The sequence below is a fragment of the Nicotiana tomentosiformis genome, chromosome 4 (genome assembly GCF_000390325.3).
Source record: "Nicotiana tomentosiformis chromosome 4, ASM39032v3, whole genome shotgun sequence".
Classification (NCBI taxonomy): Eukaryota; Viridiplantae; Streptophyta; class Magnoliopsida; order Solanales; family Solanaceae; genus Nicotiana; species Nicotiana tomentosiformis.
This window is the reverse complement of record NC_090815.1, coordinates 67,433,756-67,454,002: the sequence shown is the minus strand read 5'-3', so window position 1 is coordinate 67,454,002 and position 20,247 is coordinate 67,433,756.

The window sequence follows — 20,247 nt, the reverse complement described above, 5'->3', positions numbered from 1 at the left end:
CTGCTTGTGATTCAGAGTTCATAATGAGATTCTAGCGCTTGTCATATGATGGCATGATAGATGCGGTACGTCCTGTGGGATTTAGAGTTACATGTACAAGGTGGCAGTTCAGTTTTGGAGGGAAGGTCATGAATTTTGGACAGCATGGACGGTTTTAGATGTTTAGATGAATGCTATTACTATATGGTATTGCCTGAGAAGGGTGCGCATTTTAGAAGGCATACTGTGTTCTGACTTCGGATGCTTCATTGGTATTACGGCACTCGTGTGGTTGATCATCAACTGATATTCACATTTTGCCATGTGGCACGGGAGAATTATAGAAGTATTTCTTATGGGATGATTGTGTATGAGAGATGTGATAGTCATTCGAGTGGTGGAGTTGGGATCATCTATGGTGATTCATGTCTTCTATGGATTTGGAGACTGGGAGTTCTCAGAAGCAGATTGTTTCGGGGTTGTGGACTATGAAGATGTGGCCAAATTAGCTAGATGGTAGTACGTGCTATGGTTAGGTCATTGTGGACTTTTGGAGGGACATTTATTCATTTGGGGATGACCGGAGTTGATTTGGGGGCCCATTGGTAGGCCCAACGTTGATGTTTATTCTACACCATGTCAGATTTGTTGACTCAACACCGTTATTGCAGAAAGGTGTGTCATTCGGTTGGAGTTGAGCTTGATCGGGTTCCGATATGTTCTATGTGTTACTCTTCTATTCTACGAGGGGTTGTGATTTGTTGGTTATACGCACAACCGATGCGGTTCTGTTTGGGCTTTGTGGCAGAATTCGAGCGAAATGTTTATTGGGGTGTTGAATGGTTGATTGTGCCATGGTTATGGTCCTTTAGGGGTTTGGTATATTGTGTTATTCACTTCTCTGTGGTTATGGTCATGCACTTCATGTACTTGATGTCGAATTGCATGTGGTTGTTGATTTTGAGCATTGTTGCTTGAGGTATTTCATAGGACCGACGTTTGGATCGGCTTGTGCATTACAGAGTTATGTTGAGATATGATTCTTTGTGTTAGATTCGTGTTATAGGTTCTACTATGTATGATGGGTTCATATCATTACGGTTGTGGTGCTACTTGTTGAGCTTGCGATACAGTTCTCTCATTTGAGTCATTTTCCATTTTTGGGTGCATTGTAATTGTTGCATATTGGTGCACAGATTGCACGGTTTGTGGCTTATGGTTGTATTTGTGTGGCATGTTTGTAGAGTGGTTGTATTTGATGAGACGAGGTTGTTGGACCTAGAATGGGTGTTATCGGATTTGATTGTGGTATATTTGGAAGGATAATGTCTCTGATCGACTTAGAAATTGGCTATGGTTCTTGTCGAAGGAGCGAGAGCTCCATGCCTTTTTGAGTTGACGAGTGGTTATGAGTTTCTGCGTGTTTCATTAATCATTGGCAGTGTACGAAGGTTTAGAACATGGTTTTAATTGATATATGGTTTGTTACCAGTACCAGGTTTGTTTTGAGCAGCTACTATGATCGGGAATTTTTGCTACGAGTATGCGAGTTATTTGGTATATCATATGATTACATATTGGGTTATAATTATGGTTTGATACAGCTTGTTTAGACTTGTACAGTGTGTAGGTGCGGGATTCAGGTCTTGTAAGGAATTTCGGATGTTGGAAATTGGGTTCCAAGGCTTATGGGCTAAGTTTGAATTATGGATCTTAAGTTATGTTATGTTGTCAGGCTTATATGGATTGGAGTGACATGGGATCACCCCCGGGTATGTGCATGGTAAGGTTACACAGTGATTTGACGGCCTTGGAACGACTCTTGGCACGTTCAAGAATGAACGTATATTTAAGTAGGAGAGAATGTAACGACCGACCGATCATTTTGTCATTTCGTTCAGCTATTTGAAGTCGTGAGAAGTTTTGTATGATGCATTATGACTTGTGTGAATCGTCGCTTTTGGTTTTCAGGTTATTCGAAATTGATTTGGAAGAATGATTTTCAACTAGGAAGCTTTAAGTTGGAAGAGTTGACCAACTTTTACTTTTGTGTATTTGACCCTATATTAGAGTTTTGATAGTTTGCTTAGGTCCGGATGGTGATTTTGGACTTGGGCGTATGTCCAGATTTGCATTTGAATGTATCTAGAAGGTTTCGGCACTATTTGCCAAAGTTGGCAAATTGAAGGTTTGGAATGTTCATAAGATTGATCGGGGTTGACTTTGATGATATTAGGTTCGGATTGTGGTTCCGAGAATCGAAATAGCTTCGTTATTTCATTTGGGAATAGTGTGCAAAATTTGGAGTCATTACGGGTTGATTTGATATGGTCCGACACGAGTTTTGGAAGTTAAAAAAAATTCAAAAGTTCATTAAGTTCGATTTGAGGTGCGATTCGTGGTTTTGATGTTGTTATGCGTGATTTGAGGAATTGAGTAGGTCTGTGTTATGTTTTGGGACTTGTTGGTATATTCGGACGGTGTCCCGGGAGGCTCTAGAGTTTCAGACGTGTTTCAGACCATTTTCCCTTCATGTGTGGTTGATGGTAGCTGCTGGTACTAATGTTGCGCACCTGCGGTTGGTTTTACATAGGTGCGGTAGTCGCAGAAGAGAGGTCATTGGCGCACCTGCGAAGAAGGCTACGCTGGGGAGACCATCGCAGATGCAGAGTGTGAAGCGCACCTGCGTGCGTGCAGAAGCGGGATCATTTTCATAGGAGCGGAAAGGGCTGCTTGATTGTGTTTTCCGCAAAAAGTGAGGAGGACTCCCACCTGCGTTGTCGTGGAAGCGGAATTTTGTCCACAGGTGCGAGAGGTCGGACATTTTGTGATTTTCGCAGAAGCAGAGGAATTGTCGCAAAAGCGATGCCGCAAAAGCGGCTAGTATTTCGTAGATGTGAAATAATTAGGCATAAGCATATAATATCGAGGGTTTGTTTATTTGGAGGCGATTTTCACCACATTGATTAAGGTAAGTGTTCTATACTCGTTTTTGATTTTATTTCATGAACCCATCTTCGTGTTTGGCAATTGATTAGTGATTTTGAAAGAGAAATTGGGGATTTGTGTCTAGAATTTCCTAAATTGAATTTTTGAGTTTTGAACATAGATTCGGAGTCAGATTTGAGTGAAACTAGTATGGTTGGACCCGTAATTGAATGGGTTTTTGGAGTTTGTGAGTTTTGTCCGGTTTCGAGGTGCGAGCTCGAGTTTGACTTTTTGGTTGACTTTGGGCTTTTGATTAAAGAATCAACCTTTATCAATTTATTTTGTTTCCTTTTGCATTATTTGATGTTCTTGAGTTGCTTTTGGCTAGTTTCGAGCCGTTCTGAGATTAGTACGCATGTGATGGCATTTCTAGAGTATTGTTTGTCTTGCTCGGTATTAGATTTGACTTATTCGAGGTAAGTAACACTTCTAAACTTGGTGTTGAGGGTATGAATACCTGAATATACGTATTATGTATAGGTGTTGAGGTGATGCACATGCTATGTGATGGGCGTGTGGGTGTGCACCGTCTGAATGAGGACTCAGTTGATTTCGTGGTACTCTGTAGTTAACTAATCTTTTTTCTATCCATGAAATTTCTACGTGCTAGAGTAATTGAGATGTGATCTATGCTAGAAACCATGTTTAGGCTATATGCATATTTTGTTGGGACCTACTGAGGTCATTTCTGTTGTTGCGTCATTCGCTTAAATTGTAATTTCATACTTAGTCATAATAATTCATTTGAATATCATATCTCAGTCTCTGTTCTCATTTATTATTATATCATGTATCATTGTTTGGCTGATTGGCATGAGATTTGTGAGCCCGAGAGACTGGAGAGATTGACTGAGTTGAGGCCGAGGACCTGATTGTGAGTGATATTTATAGGATCGGGTTGCACGCCGCAACAGGCTTTACTGATTCATGATAGGATCGGGTTGCACGTCGCAATATATTTTATTGATTCATGATGGGATCGGGCTGCACGCCGCAGCATACCATGTTGGCTTATATTAGCGCTTGGGCAGGATCCGCCACTCTGGAGTCTGACATACCTGCAGTGAGCGCAGGTGCCGATGCCGAGTGATTGAGTGTACCGAGTGATTGAGAGTACCGAGTGATTGAGTGTGAGACAGTAAGATTGAGTACTCTGAGAGTGTGAGTACACGAGTTTATCACTGTGGTGCATTACATTTGATATGTATACTGAGCATGTAGGCATAGAGATGCATTTCCTCACGCTATACGGTATGGTGACATTCATGACTTTTCATATACATTGACATGCAGACATAGATATATACTTTCCTCATGATATCTGAAAATGGAACATCTTGTCTGTTTTCATTATATTGTTACGAGTTGTTCTTGGCTATTGGTATTGGACTCTAACCGGTGTCCAAGCTCATCACTACTTTCAACCTAGGGTTAGGTTTGTTACTTATTGAGTACATGGAGTCGGTTGTACTCATACTACACTTCTGCACCTTGCATGTAGATTTTGAAGTTGATATTGCTGTGTATGGCGGGAGCTGGCTTTAAAGACGAACATGCGTTCCGGTTGTAGTTGCCTCTTATTCATGGAAGCTTTAGATCTATAAAAATCAGTTTATGTACATTTCAAACAGATGATGTATTTATTTCATACTAGCTTTGTAAACTCTAAATCTTAGAAGCTCATGATTCGTACTGCCAGTCCTTGGGGATTTTTTATATAAAAGTTCTTTTATATTATCATTATTTCCCTCACCATATCTCATTTAAGTTGGATTGTTGCTAATTGGCTTACCTAGTGGGTTGGGTTAGGTGCCATCACGACTAGCTGAATTTTGGGTTCGTAACAAAAAAATAATATAACAAGTGTTGGTGATTAATAATGCAATTAATATGAAGTCAAATTGAGTAAACAAAGCCTTTCTTTCATTGAGCACTAACCCCAAAGGGATTAACAAATGTCAATGATTAAAAGCTTACGGTGAAGTCTCATTTATGGCCAAAACACCCTATGGATTCCTGGCACTTTATAGTTTTCAAGGATCTCAAGGACCCCGAGCAGTTCTTGTGTTAAGGTTGGCATCTCAACCACAAACTAAACCTTACTCCTAAATACCCTTGATCAGCTCACACTTACTCTTCCCTATAGGTTTCAGTGCTAATGAGGCACTCTCTGTAACTCCAAAACAGTAATAATAACACAAAGGTATATACAATTCTCACAGGGTTTATACAGAATATTACTATGAATATGAGATGACAGATAACATCATAAGGATCACAATCCAACCATTAGTGCGTAGTACACTATAATCATCTTCAACATACTCAGGAATGCTCAATGAAACCATTCACAGGTACAACCAAAGAAAGGGAACACTATCAGATTATTTTACGAATCCAACATTAATTCATATGATTAAGGAGTAAGTAGACACAAACATCCACTGATAAGTTAATGTTTACAAGAGTCCTTACACATAATACCTTGACAGCTTATTAGACTATGTTTTAATTAATCAGGAGTTCATACAGAGACTAAATCTTAACTTCTATTAGATGTATGGGTTAACAGCTTCATTTAGAATATCTAAGGAGTATTAACAAGGATACTTAAGCAAACAAATTGATCTTCCCTTAAGAAGATGACATGATCTTTAAAGATTACTAATCTCACATTCATACTAGGCTCATTGGGAGTTAAGGTATTCATATAAACATAAGGTAATGTTCTGATAGGGCAGGTATACGTCAAGAGCTTCCCTTAAATCTATAAGTGATTCATAGTTAACTTATGTAAGCTTAGCAAAGCTTAGTTTCGATTATGTGATAGTGTAATATGAGAACATAGGCATGCGTATGAAAGATAAGCAGGGATTTTGCTTGATAACATGAATGAGTACAGAAACTCTGGAGAAAACAATCAAGCTCATACAAGAAATATCCTTAAGGAGTGCAAGACTACAATATGGTAGAGTGTCAAACAAAATTGGACCAGACAAACAAGTTCAGTACAGAAGTCTAGAACAAGGAAGGTTTCTATCATGACCTAAAATTTCCACCTTTGGGGCCAGTATGGCACCTAATATTTCACTTGCTAGGTAAGCTAACGGTAGAGGATATTTAAGCCAATTTTTAATAAACTCAATAAAGTAAAACCAATTAGGCCGAAAAGAAACTAAAATGGTGTACAAATGACATAAAACCAATAATATCTAAGTACAATGCGGATTTGGAGTCACAAGTTCACGGGCTTCTAGAATCTCTACAAAATAGGGTTTGAAATAAATACAACTGTCTCAAATGAAAAGAACAGTAAGTAGGGGAAATGGAAGGGGACTTCAAGGTCTGCAGACGCCAATAGATCTACCTCGAGTCTCCAAATGCCAATCCGAGCTGGTACGCCTCAATGTCTAGACCATCACTGGATGTTTTAATTGTATGATGATTATCGGAGTTCTTCGGGGTGGAACCTTTGTAGCCTCAATATTTTCTATTGTGACAATGGTCCCTTTCAAGCCATACTCTCCGTCCATGGTGATCATATTAGCTCCTTGGTTCCTGTGATTTGGTAGTGGGTTACGGTTGACATTTGGTGGAGATTGGGTGCACTGAATATCTCCACTTTTGACCAGTGACTCAATTTTATTTTTAGTCTTAAGCAATCTTCAATATCATATCCCCATATGCCTGATTGGTAGACGCATCGTTTAGTTGCATCAAAGTATTTAGAAAGGTGTTCAGGAATCCTTCCTTCTATATGATATATCAAACCAACTCTTTATAGCCTTTCAAATAGTTGATCCAAAGGTACAACAATGGGGGTGTAATTTCTGGGACCTCTTTCTTCAAAATTTGGGTGAGGTTAGGTGAATAGGTGGGTCGATCTTAATGAGTGGTGGTCGAACTGGAGCGTAAGGTCTTAGTGGATTTGGATTTGTATGGGCACGAGGTGGGTTATATTTAGGCTGGGAATTATAGTATGGTTATGTGTTGAATACTGGAGCATATGTAGGTGGGTGTGGGGAATGGGTGCTCGTAGATAAGAGTTGTTTCCATGGGGTGGATTGGACTGGTAATAGGGAACGATCACTAATACCTCTTCGATTTTCTTCTTTTCACTGCCTATCGAACCGGATTGAATTACTTTGCTAGCTGCTTGCAATGCGGCCATAGATTGTATCTTGTTGGACTTTATGCCTTCTACTAGAAAGTCTCCGATCTTAACAAGTTTGGGGAACTTCTGACCCATCATGACAATCAATTTTTCAAAGTAGATTCCTTCCTAAGCCTTGATGATGTACTTGGTCAGCTCATTGTCATCTAAAGGGGGTTGTGCTCTAGCGGCTTTTGACCTCCATCGACGTGCATATTCTTGAAATGATTCTGAGGGCTTCTTTTGCAAGTTTACCATGACGAACCTATCTGGAGTAATTTCCGTGTTGAACCGAAAATGGTTCATGAAATCTTCTGCCATATCTTTCCACTCTCTCCAGATTCTGGGATCCTGGTAGGTGTACCAAGTGAGTGTCTCTGCTATCAAACTCCTTATGTATAGCTTCATCCTCAATTTCTAGTTCCTTCCTACTCGAACCAGCTTATCACAGTAGGCTCTTAAATGTGCATGGGGATCACCTATTTTGGAGGCTTCTTCCTTACCGGCATGTCCACATCAGGGTGTATACACAAGTCCTCATTATCTAGACTTTCGCTCCCTCGAGCGACCTGAAGGTTCTTCATTTGTTTCCTTAATATCCCCATCTCTTCGGATACCGACTCTTCCTCTTTATACCTTGCTTCCCTTTCTATTTTGGCATATTGATAAACTTCATAAGGAAACCTGACCATGACGGGCACTGTGAAAATGGATTCTGAAATGTCATATACGGGTGGAACATATCGCTCGTGTGCAGTGATATGTGCCGCAGGTATGTGGTAGGTGACGCTGTCTCTAGGAGGGTTTGAACTGTATTGGTAACGACTGGTGCATTTTGTGGTGTCTGAACATAATTTGTTACATAAGGGGTATGTATTGAAGGATTTGGTGGGTTTGCAGGGGTTATAATCTGGGTTATAGTGACTGATGTCGGGATATTGTTTGCTTGGCGAGTAGTTGAAGGAAAGTGATTAGGGATCGAATTCAGAGAAGGAAAACGGGGTGGTTACTAGGAGCGTCATCACGATCATATGTGTCAGTTCCTGAATGTGTTATACTTCCTTCCTCAGCGATTCCATCTCTTGTGCCATCTTAGCAATATATTTGTCATTCTAAGTATCATTCTTTTATCCCAATTGCCCTGGGCTATCAGCTAGTACCAAAGCGTGTTCAGTCAAGTTATTTGTCACAGACATCTTCCCTTTTAATATCAAGTTTTATGGTGGTTTAGCCAGCTTTTCGGGTCAAAACAAACCAACATCTGTTTTGGGGGGATAATAATAATGTAATGCAAGAAAAGAAAGGTAAAAAGAATAATATAAGTTAGTTTAGATGTTTGCACAAATATGAGCACATAGAGCAGTTAGTTCACGTATTCAGGTAAGCGCATTTCCTATTGTGCAAGGGACTTCTCTTTGCCAGAGGTGGTCCTAGGTCGCGAATATTTGACAAAAAATTAAATTTGACACATCAAGATCCGAAACAACTTTAGGTTTTCATTAATAATATTTGGATTATAGTAGGTGGGAGCAAGGATTGCAACATTGTTTTTCAACATTCACAAAATTACATGGGCCTACACATTGCCCTAAGGGAAATAAAAAGGGTACGGGATAATGGGTGCGAGCTTGGGAAAAAGGGAAATCAACCAGCCACTAGTATCTATCCTTGGAATAATCTCACATATCTTCTTCCTCTTCTGGTTCCTTTTTTAGGTCTTATTCAGATTCCTCTTCTTCAGCATTGTACTCGCGCTCCTCTTTGGGATCTTCTTCTGGTTGTGTCTCAGATTCAATTTATATACACTCGACCACTTGATCATCATTTTCTAGAGGTTGTAGCATATGATCAACTAACCCTGGGACCACTTGAAGGTACATGGAGGTAGTCACAAGGCAGTGCAGTAAAATCTCATATAGATTTATAAGGTTGCCACTGCATCATAAAGCCAGGATATTCCTTCTCTGCTTGTTCGAGCCAGCTCATCCTCTTCATTGATCCAGACATAGTATTGTGGAGTCCACCACAAATTCTGACTTACTCGTCCCGAGGTCTCTTTATCCGTGGTATCGAGATCTGCCGATTATACTCGTCTTCATACAGAGTCGTCCTCGTCTAGAGAGGTACATCATGAATCAAACCAAATTTCCCGAGAACTCATATGGGTGCATAGGGCTGAATGCCTTTGAGTCCTATCAGCTCGGTGAAATACTTTCGGGGAGTCCTTAGAATTGCCCGGCCTCTCAGCCACAAAAACATCGAGTTTATCCATTCTCCACTCAAAGTGGTCAGCATTTCCCTCCATTCTTCATGTCCTTGCGGGGAGACCCAATTCCTCATTCTCTCATTGTGACTCCAAATCATATTGCTAACACCCACAAAGTAACCAACTGTGGCCAATATTTGGAGTAACAAGTTGCAACCTTTGAAGAAATCGTACCCCGGGAACATGCAGACAATGCTCTGAGAATTTCTGCCAATACCATAGGCACCGAGATTGCTTAGAGGTTACCCCGGAATGTTTCCAAGACCACAAGTAGCAAGTTGATATTGATTCGTCCTCTCCTTTATGGGAAAACCAGCAATCCTAGCAGTGCCAAAAAGAAGGTTATGGGATAGAGACTTTCCCAAGTTGCATGATCATATTGGAACTCTCCCAAGTAACATTCGTAGCTCTCTCAACGTCCAAACCTGTAAAACAATTGGTCCAGGCTTACCCATCCATCTTCGATGTTCCTTAAACTCCGATTGCTTGCCAAAGTCCAAAGCATTGAGAAACCTGTAGTCGGACATGGTAAACGGTGATATCAGCTTTCTCCAAGTAAATGGAAGCTTTGTGAATGTGGTAACTTCTTCCAATGATGGCACCAATTCACAGCCAGAAAACTTGAGAACCACTTTGTCTGGATCCCAGAATTCTATCAGTAAACGAGTACGTACCCTTTCGGTCCAGATATTCAGTAAGACAGTCGATGCTCCTAGGTGCATCCTAATTTTGTCTCCATGCTCTCGGTGAAGATTCTTCCACCATTGATTTAGCTTGTACTGTTCTCCCATGACCAAATTGATTTCAGGGATGTTATGATTGATTTCCATTTTTGAAGAGGGCATAAAAGGCTTTGATAAATGTTTTGCTCTAGATCTTTAGCGTCTTAACATGATTGGTTCGTCGTTCCACAAAATTCATGTCGTTGGGTGCATGACCCGTTGACATTAGGGTGGGTTTCCCAATTGTGTGTCGATGCCAAGGACTGACTAACCTAAGGTCTATGCAGTATGACCTATGTTTGCTAGAGTAGATTATTTCCTAATTTTGAGTTGGGCTGAATACTGCGAGAAGTTATGTCAGTTGACCTGACAAAGCCATTCTCTCAAACTAAACAATCTTTGAAAGAAGGTTCGGAGGGGTGTAAAAGACAACCCTCTCGTACCATTGTGTGTGATAGTGTACGGCCAAGACTGGATAGGAATGACTGTGATGACAGTGTATATAAAGCTATAACAGATAATGGGTTATCAGTAATAACATTAGAGGAAACAGATAAGTACATAATGAACAAGTAATGCAGGTAAGCATATATTTTCAAATTAAGCACTGTTAAAATAGTATATAAACATTCCTAAATTCCACGTCTAGTCTAAGTATGCTAAGGTTAGAACCTAAGTGTAATCCCCACTAGAGTCGCCATGTTATTACACCCTATTTTGTACGACTCAAAACAAGATACAAATAGTGGTTTCCCTATTGATGATAAAAGAGAGTTTCTACCTCATATTTAAAGGTATAGTAGGGTATCTTTAATTATTAAGATCATCATCCTATTAGTCTTATAACCAGTGAGATTTAGGTAAAGGTTCTTGTTCTTCTAAGGGGGAGGTGTTAGGAACCCCCTAGAATCTACCTGAGGTAGTTCCATAGGACTTAGACTAGGTTCAGGGATTTAAATGTCTATATTCTACTTGGTTAGTTCTTAAAAGTGTATAGCCTACAATATGCCAGGTTTAAAACTTATTATTTTGAAAGAAAGATATTATATGTACTTTGATAATGAGAGTATAGGTTTTTCTTATAAAAGTCCACAAAAATGTCTACATAATTGAAAGAGTTTTGGAAGTGTATTTATAATGTCTACGTTGGTAAACTTGTAAACACGGCTAGGTATTAAAATACTTTATCTTTGAAATAAAACGGCTATTTGTGTGACTTTAGTAATGTAAGGCTAGTGGAAGAAATACATTAAGATCATTTACAAATCTTGTAGCCATGTTTAGAAGAAAATTGTTTGAGGTATCCTTGACTGCAACTGTATTCGTTTTGGTTTGTAAAAAAAACTTGACATTGAAATCGTTTGCTCGATTTTCGCTTTTATAGAAAAGGATTGTTGACTTTTTAATCTTTTTTGTTAACTTAAAAAAATTCCATTGAAATGGTTAGTGTAAGTTAAAATGAAAGCTATATAGCAGAAACAATTAAGTATGTTAAAGTTACTCAACTAATGTAAAAGACAACAATTCCTTTAATTTTACCTATGGTTTTTTGCTTGCTTAGGTTTCTAAAGTGATTCAAAGATAACAAGGAAAGAAACATTTACTCGATATTGTTAATGTTATATATACATAGAGGCAACAACGAATTATGTAAAGTAATAAAGGAAAGGGAATTTGACTCATGGTTTGGGCCTGAAGATTGTTAGTCTAAGAGGACAACGAATAATAGCAGCAACTTCAGTGACTTTCGACTCAAGACTAGAACTTGGGCCTGAGTTCTTGAGAACTCAGTAGGCCTAGTTCGATCAAATGTGCAAAAAATAGAAAGGAAGACATTAGTGATATGGCCCAGTGTAACACTTAAATACAAATAAGACCAACGTAAGGCCCCACTAAAAAGAAAAATTGTAACAAGTGCTGGTCATTAATAATGCAATTAATATGAAGTCAAATTGAGTAAACAAATCCTCAGTGAACCCTTTATTTCATTGAGCACTAACCCTAAAGGGATTAACAAATTTCAATGATTAAGGGCTTAAGGTAAAGTCTCATTTATTGCAAAAACATCCTTTGGATCCGTGACACTTCAGAGTTCACAAGGGTCTCAGGACCTCGAGCAGTGCTTATGCCAGGGAGGGCATCTCAACCACAAACTAAACCTTACTCCTAAGTACCCTTAACCAACTCACACTAAGTGCCAATGAGGCACTCACTGTAGCTCCTAAATAGTAACAATAACACAAAGGTATATACAATTCTCACAGGGATTATACAAAATACTACTATGAATAAGAGATGACAGATAACACCATAGGGATCACAATCCAACCACAAGTGTGTATGTAATACATTGTCCACATCTTCAACATACTCAAAAATTCTTATAGAAACCAATCACATGTACAACCAAGGAGAGGGAACACCAGCAGGTTATTTTAGGAATCCAACATTAAGTCATAAGGTGACACATACATCTACTAATATGTTCAAGTTTACAAGAGTCCATACTCATAATACCTTGACAACTTATTAGACTATGTTTGAGTTAACCATGAGTTCATACTGAGACTAAATCTTAACTTCTTTTAGATGTATGGGTTAACAGCTTCATTTAGAATCTCTGAGGAGTATTAACAAGGATACTTAAGCAAACAAACATCTTTCCTTAAGCATATGACATGTTCTTTAAAGATTAATAATATTACATTCATACTAGGCTCATTAGGAGTTAAGAAATTCATATAAACACAAGGTAATGTTATGACATGGCAGGTATGCATCAAGAGCTTCCCTTAAATCTATAAGTGAGTCGTAGTTAACTTATGTAAGCTTCGCAAGGCTTAGTTCCTATTATGTGATAGTGTAATATGACAACACAGGCATGAGTATGAAAGATAAGCATGGAGTTTGTTTGATAACAAGAATTAGTACAGAATCCTAGGAGAAGACAATCAAGCACATACAAGAAATATCCATAAGGAATGCAAGACTACAAAATGATAGAGTGTCAAACAACATAGGATCAAACCATCAAGTTCAGTACAGTAGTCTAGAACAAGGAATGTTTTGCATGAAATAAGCATTGTTCTAACAGTAAGACAATTAGTGTAGTTAAACAGTTGAATGCCTTAGTCAAAGCATGCTGAAGTTTAGCTTAGTATGGTCAGTGCAAGAAATGATACACATGTACAAATCCTATAGCTCTTAACGAAATTCTGTTTCTTATTCTAAACATGCTTGGTCTAGGTTAACAGTAGCAGTCAGAGTTCATATAAGATTAACTACATAAATTAATTAGAACTTAATCCAGTTTCATTTCCGAACATATTTACCTTTGGGTGAGGCTCACATGCATGATCACATAATCAAGGAAGTTGACAGAAAACCATTTACAACGATCTTTTAAGATGTCTCAAAATCACAAAAGCACATTGGAAAAGAGAAAGCAACCCAAACACTTAAACCAATATGCTTTAACTAATGACATCCATGTGTTTAACCTTAAGTGTTTATATCGATTTTTTTGTTTTGGTGTATCAGACAAATAACCTTAAGTGCATGATACAAATTAACAAGTAACACTAAGAAAAGATCAGTAGAGCAAACATAAGAGCCATAGCAAAATCATCAGAAAAATCTAAAGTTAGAACACGTGTAAAGAATCATTAAGCCTCTTTTGCTGGTTATATAAGTTTTAATTAACACACATAATGCTTAACTTAAAGAACATTCATTAAGCTTGAAAGAGTAGTCCATTAGTGTTAACTTATTTTTAGGATATTAAGAGAAACAATTGGTTCATATGCAAAGCATTATTATCAAACATATGTTAATAACAATACATCATGAACAAAAACTATCATCAAAGAACAAGAGGGTAGACATGATTTTAACGAAAACGATTAAAAGAAAGGAAGGGTCAAAGTACACTAACCTTCCTTTGAGAATCAAAACAAACCAAAGACTCTTTCTTAGCCGTTTAGGAACCAAGAACTCAGACTCCTACCATAGTAGAGCTTAAAATCGGAAAAAATCAGAAGCTAGTTAGAAAACCCTAGCTTGATTTTGCTACTCAAGACTAAAAGTTGATATATCTGTGTTTTGTTAAGTGATTTCCTGTGTATCTTCTATTTTCTTAGATGAGAGCATTGAAGGATCCTTTTTCAACAGCATTCAATGCCTCTAGGGTTCAACAAAATTCAAAATCGATAGTGAAAAGTGACAGAGAGATTGATTATACGTGCAAAATGAGTGCAAATCCAAGAGATCAAAGGGGAAAATCATAGGGAAATTTACATGAGTAGGAGACAACCGTTGCAGATTAGAAAATCATCGGACAAAGACCAGAAAGCCAGAGGTAATTTAATTTGACCTATGGTCTTCGAATAACATAATGGGATACTCATGCATGCTCTGATTTGGCCGCAGCATAAGGAAATGTGAAGATTTGTAGTTTGATCTTTGAGTATATGTCTTGAAACTGAGACTTTTGAATTTGTATGATGAAACGGGGAGAAACCAGCGAGATTCGCGGGGTCAGAAAACAAAAGAGATGATTTTTGAGCCATGATTCACGACCTTGAACGATTTGGTGCAAGATTTATGTGACTGATTTGGTCTGGGAGTTGAGAGAACTGAGAGAGGAAGGGGAAAGGGGGGCGTCCAATTCCGGTGTGAAATGATTATGGTTTGGGGATAGTTGGGGTTCGGTCTTTAGGTTAAGATGGGGAGATGAGATATGGGTCGTTGGATCTACCAATCAACGGCCCTGATAATTTTGGTCATTAAAAGATTTTAGTGAGGGAATATTGGTAGCCGTTGGATTCTTGTAATCCAACGACTATGATTAAATCTGATAGGTGTTTAAATTAAAGAGAAAATAGAGATAAATCGTGGGCCATTGATCTGAGGGATGGACAGCTTAGATCCATTGTGTTTCTTTTGTGAGTATTGTGGAGAGGTGACGTGGCAAGTTTTGATCGGTTCAAGAGGAGTGACATGTATTGCCACAGTTGAAAGAGAGGGGTGTTTCGACTGGGTCAGATTTTGATTTGAATTGTTTTCAATTTAATGAATAGCCATTTCGTATTTAATTGCATAATTGCAAATGTAGCCATTTGGTCTTTATCCTTTTAAAAATATTAATTTAGTTGAACTTAAATAATTCCAATAAAATCCAATCAGAATTGTAATAATCAATACACTACTAATTACTGTAATACATTATTTAATTACTAAATACCTTATTTTCCTATTTACTACAACAATTTCAAATTATTTTGAAATAATGGGCCATGTTGCCAATACTTGAGAAAAAACTTTATTAAATTAATTACAAACTTATTTGGTGAATATGGAAATTATTTTGATAGTTTCAAAAATAGTAAGATACTAAAGATAATATGTTTATAATTATATAATTATTAAATTACTAATTAGCACCATTAATTACTTAAAATATTGGTATTATTAATTAGAAAATCTTTAACAAATTTTATTAAAAATTAATAAGTGTAAGAAAATTAATTTTCAAAAGGAGGGTCAAAATTGGTCGTCAACACTTATTGTTATAACGTGATGCCATTTGGGTTAAAAAATGTTAGTTCCACATACCAACGCTTAGCTAACCAAATGTTCGAGGAACAAATAGGGAAATCAATTTAGGTTTATATTGATGACATGTAAGTTAAGTCCATGCGAGTAGAGGACAATTTGAGGCATTTGTAGGAAACCTTCAACATACTAAGAGGATACAATATGAAGTTGAACCTAGAGAAGTGTGTCGGAGTCGACTCAAGAAAGTTCCTTGGTTTCATGGCATCTAACCTGAGAATAGAGCTCAACCCGAAAAAAGAGAAAGTCTATAGAAGATATCATTGTGGTTAATGATGTCAAGGCAGTACAAAAAATTGACAGACCGAATAGCCGCATTGGACTGATTCATTTTCAGGTCGTCGGATAAAAGCCACCGATTTTTCTCGCTACTAAGGAAAAAGAGAGACTTGACCTGGTCCCCGGAATGCAAGCTTTGGAGGAACTCAAACAATACTTATCAATCTCTCAATTGCTGAACACCCGAAGGCAAACGAGCAGATATACCTTTACTTAGCAATGTCTGAGATAGCAGTAAGTGGCGTCCTGATTCGGGAAGAAGAAGGTACGCAATTTTCTTTATATTATGTAAGTAGAACCGTAGGTCATTCCAAAGCGAGTTATCCACACCTAGAAAAAATGGCGCTTGCTTTGTTAAGCGCATCTAGGAAACTAAAATCATATGTTCAATGTCATCCAATATGTGTCGTGACCTTGTACCCGTTAAGAAATGCATAAACCCGAACTCTCAGGGCGGCTAGCAAAGTGGGTCGTATAGATTAGTGGGTACGATATTGAATACAAATCCCGAATAGCTGTAAAGTCCCAGATATTGGCCGACTTCGTAGCTGATTTCACACCGACCATGATCGCCGAGGTCGATAAAGGATTATTACTCGCCTTCGGTCAAGGGTGTTCGAAGCTTTTTTGCGCATGCCGGTTTCTATGGTCAATTTATCAAAGACTTCTCAAAGATTGCGAGTCCCATGTGCAAGCTTCTTGAAAAGGAGGCTAAATTTCTGCTAGAAGAGAAATGCCTGAAAGCATTTGAGGACTTGAAAACAAATCTCACTACGTCACCTATTATTGTCACACCCGATTGGTCTCTTCTATTTGAACTTATGTGATGCCAGCGGTGTGGCTATTGGGGCAGTGCTTGGTCAAAGGCACAACAAGATTCTACACCCTGACTAGTACGCAAGCAAGACACTCAATGATGTGCGAATGAATTACTCAGTAATTGAGCATGAGTTGCTTGCCATTGTCTATCCTTTTGAAAGGTTTCTGACCTATTTGTTGGGATCTAAGGTGATAGTCTTTACCGATCACGCTGCTCTCCACTACCATACGGCGAAGAAAGATGCCAAACCGAGGTTAATTAGATGGGTCCTATTGTTGCAAGAATTTGACTTAGAAGACAAATATCGGAAAGGAATGGAAAATGAAGTTACAGACCACCTATCTATGCTTGAAGAGGCAGGAAGACCAAAGGGAGATCTTGAAATCAATGATGCATCCCAGATAAACATCGTTTGGCAATGTCTATATTGCTAACTTATTAGTTAGTGACCTTATTCCCGACGATTTGGAAGCTTATCAAAAGAAAAAATTCTTGAAGGATTGTAGGAAATACTATTGGAAGGAACCCTTTTTATTATGGATATGAGCCGACAACATCATTAGGCATTGTATTCTGGAAGATGAGGTGACGCTGGCATGTCATGATATTCCAGTTGGGGTTCACCATGGGTGAAATCGTACATCGGCGAATGTGTTTTTATGTGGCTACTATTGGCCAACAATATACTAAGAAATAAATTTAATGATCAAGGCATGTGACCAATGTCAGAGACAAGGATCAATTTCTAGAAGGTATGAGATGCCTATGATTTTTGTGATAGAGGTAGAGATCTTTGATTTGTGGGGGGATCGATTTCATGGGTCCCTTTGTGAACTCATATGGCATGATGTATATCTTGGTAGAAGTGGACTATGTCTCAAAGTGGGTCGAAGCAGCTGTCTTGACAAATAATGAGATAAGGAGTGTAACCATCTTCTTGAAGAAGAATGTATTTACTCGATTTAGAACCCCAAGGGCCATCTTTAGTGATGGTGGATCTCACTTTTGCAACAAATCCTTTGCGGGGTTGCTTGAGAATTATGGAGTTAAGAACAATATTTCCACTACGTACTATCCTAAATCAAGTGGTCATGTTTAAGTCTCCAACCAAGAAATCAAGAATATTCTAGCAAAAACTGTTTATGCAAACAGGACCGATTGGTCAAGAAAGTTAGATGATGCTCTTTAGGCTTATCGTACGGCATTGAAAACACCCATTGTAACCTCGCCTTACCAATTGGTTTTTTGGAAGGCATGTCACATGTCGGTAGAACTAGAACACAAAGCCATGTGGGCGTTAGAAAATTTAAATCTTGACTGGGCTGAAGCTGCGAATCCAAGGATGACCTAACTCAACGAAATGGATGAGTTCTGTTTCCAAGAATATGAGGGTGCATCCATGTATAAATAAAGGATGAAGTTTGTTTATGATAAGAGGATCTTGAAGTGGTAATTCCAATCTGGCGATTTAGTCTTACTCTTCAACTTAATGTTGAAGTTATTTCCGGGCAAACTCAAGTCTAAATGGTCCGGCCCATTCAAAGTTGTTAGTGTGTCTCCTTATGGCGCCACTGAATTAGAGTACGAAGATGGAACTCGAACCTTCAAAGTAAATGGCCAAAGGGTGAAGCAGTACCTCGGGACTATTGGAGAAAGGAAGTTGGTGGAACATTTCAAATTGAAAGATAGTAACGTACCAACATCCACGAATGATTTGCAATGAAGTGGTAAAATCGTCGAGCCGCGATGTTAAATCAAGTGATTATTGGGAGGCAACCCATGTGTTAAAATAGTTTTAGATTAGCTGAGCTTCACATAGTTTTTGTGGCCACAAATGCGACAGCAATGGTTTCGCGGACCACATATTGGTTGCGAAAAAAGTCAGAAGCTCCTAAAAACAAGTCGCTTAAAAATCCGGTCAAAGGCCAATTTTGCAAATCGCATAATGTTTCTGCGACTACAAATGCGATAGCACATTGGTCAAGCACATACTAGGTAAAGGTTCACCACGAAATGCTTATGCGACTCCAAAAGCTATTTCGCGATAGCAGAGTCATCGCAGAATTCACAGGTATTTAAATCTTGTTCTTATACTAATTTCCCACTTTTGACTTCCCCTACTCTAAGTTTAAACAAAAGAAGATATTTAAAAAAATAAAATAAAGAGGGCTTGAACACACAACGCATTCCACATAGAGATTTCGATCTACCTAGAGTTTAATTCAACTCATTTCAACATATCTGGTAAGAATTTCTCTCCTTTTTTTCCTTTTGCATTTCACGGGATTCGCATAATTTCCCCCTCTTCAATGACCCTTATTTTATTTGTCCCTAAATTTTGTACTTTCTAAAAAACTATGTCGGAGTTTCTTCTATGTTTTGAAGTGCAATGAGTGATTGTTGGGCATGATTAATAGGTTGAAATCCGGGTTAGGGTAAGGGTTACTTGTTGTTTGACTGTTGATAATACCAATTTGGTATTTGTGTGTTGCCATTGAAATTGCTCAAAATTGTGTTGATTTCGTCGGTTTCAATAGTGTCCATGTAGTATAGGGTAGAACTAAAATTCTAGTGTTGCTTGTGTGTAGTGTCTCAGTGAAGACGAAGACTTATAAGGAAAAGTGTTTGCCTTTGGTGTGTTAACTCTGCAGTGGATTCTGTGGTCGCGAAATTAGTATACGAGACGCGAATTCATCGCACACGTTAACAGGACCTAGGTAATTCTGGGGTTAATTTTTTGTTGATTTCGCGATTGTGGATTCATTCTATGGCCTATTATGCGGTCCACATAATATATTGGCCATAACATTGTTCATTCTATGGTGATTTTTGCGATCCGCAGATTTATTCTGCAATCGTATATGCGGACCACAAAATGTGTTTCCCCTACATTTCCTTGTAATTTTCATTGAATGTTTTTACCATATGCTAACTTAACTCTCATTGGAAGGAATGGCCTAGAAGAAAACAGAACCATCCACCGTACCTACCACAAGAGGAAAGAAACGGGTTGGAGTTACAGATTCGAAATCAAAGAAGTCCCAACCTAAAAAGCCATGCACATTGGTCACATCATTCGAATCCTTATCCAAGTCTGAAGAGGAAAGGGTACCACTTGACCCAGTGCCACCAGTCGATCGTCTTACAAAAATACGAAGGAAGAATTCTTAGGATAAATCAAGTTCTGTATCGTCAGATCATGGAATAAGTACAGATCCACATTGGAAAAAGGAACATCCTCGAAGAGAAGCGGCTAAGTGTTAATGGACTTAAAGAGAACTACGCTCATATGCTTAATAACATCAGGAAGAGAAAATGGGAGTTCTTTACTGAGCCTCAGGGGGAATAGAACGAGGTACTTGTCAGGGAATTCTATGCTACCTATGCTGCCTCATTTACTAAGGAGCAAGCAAGGCGCCGTGCTTAC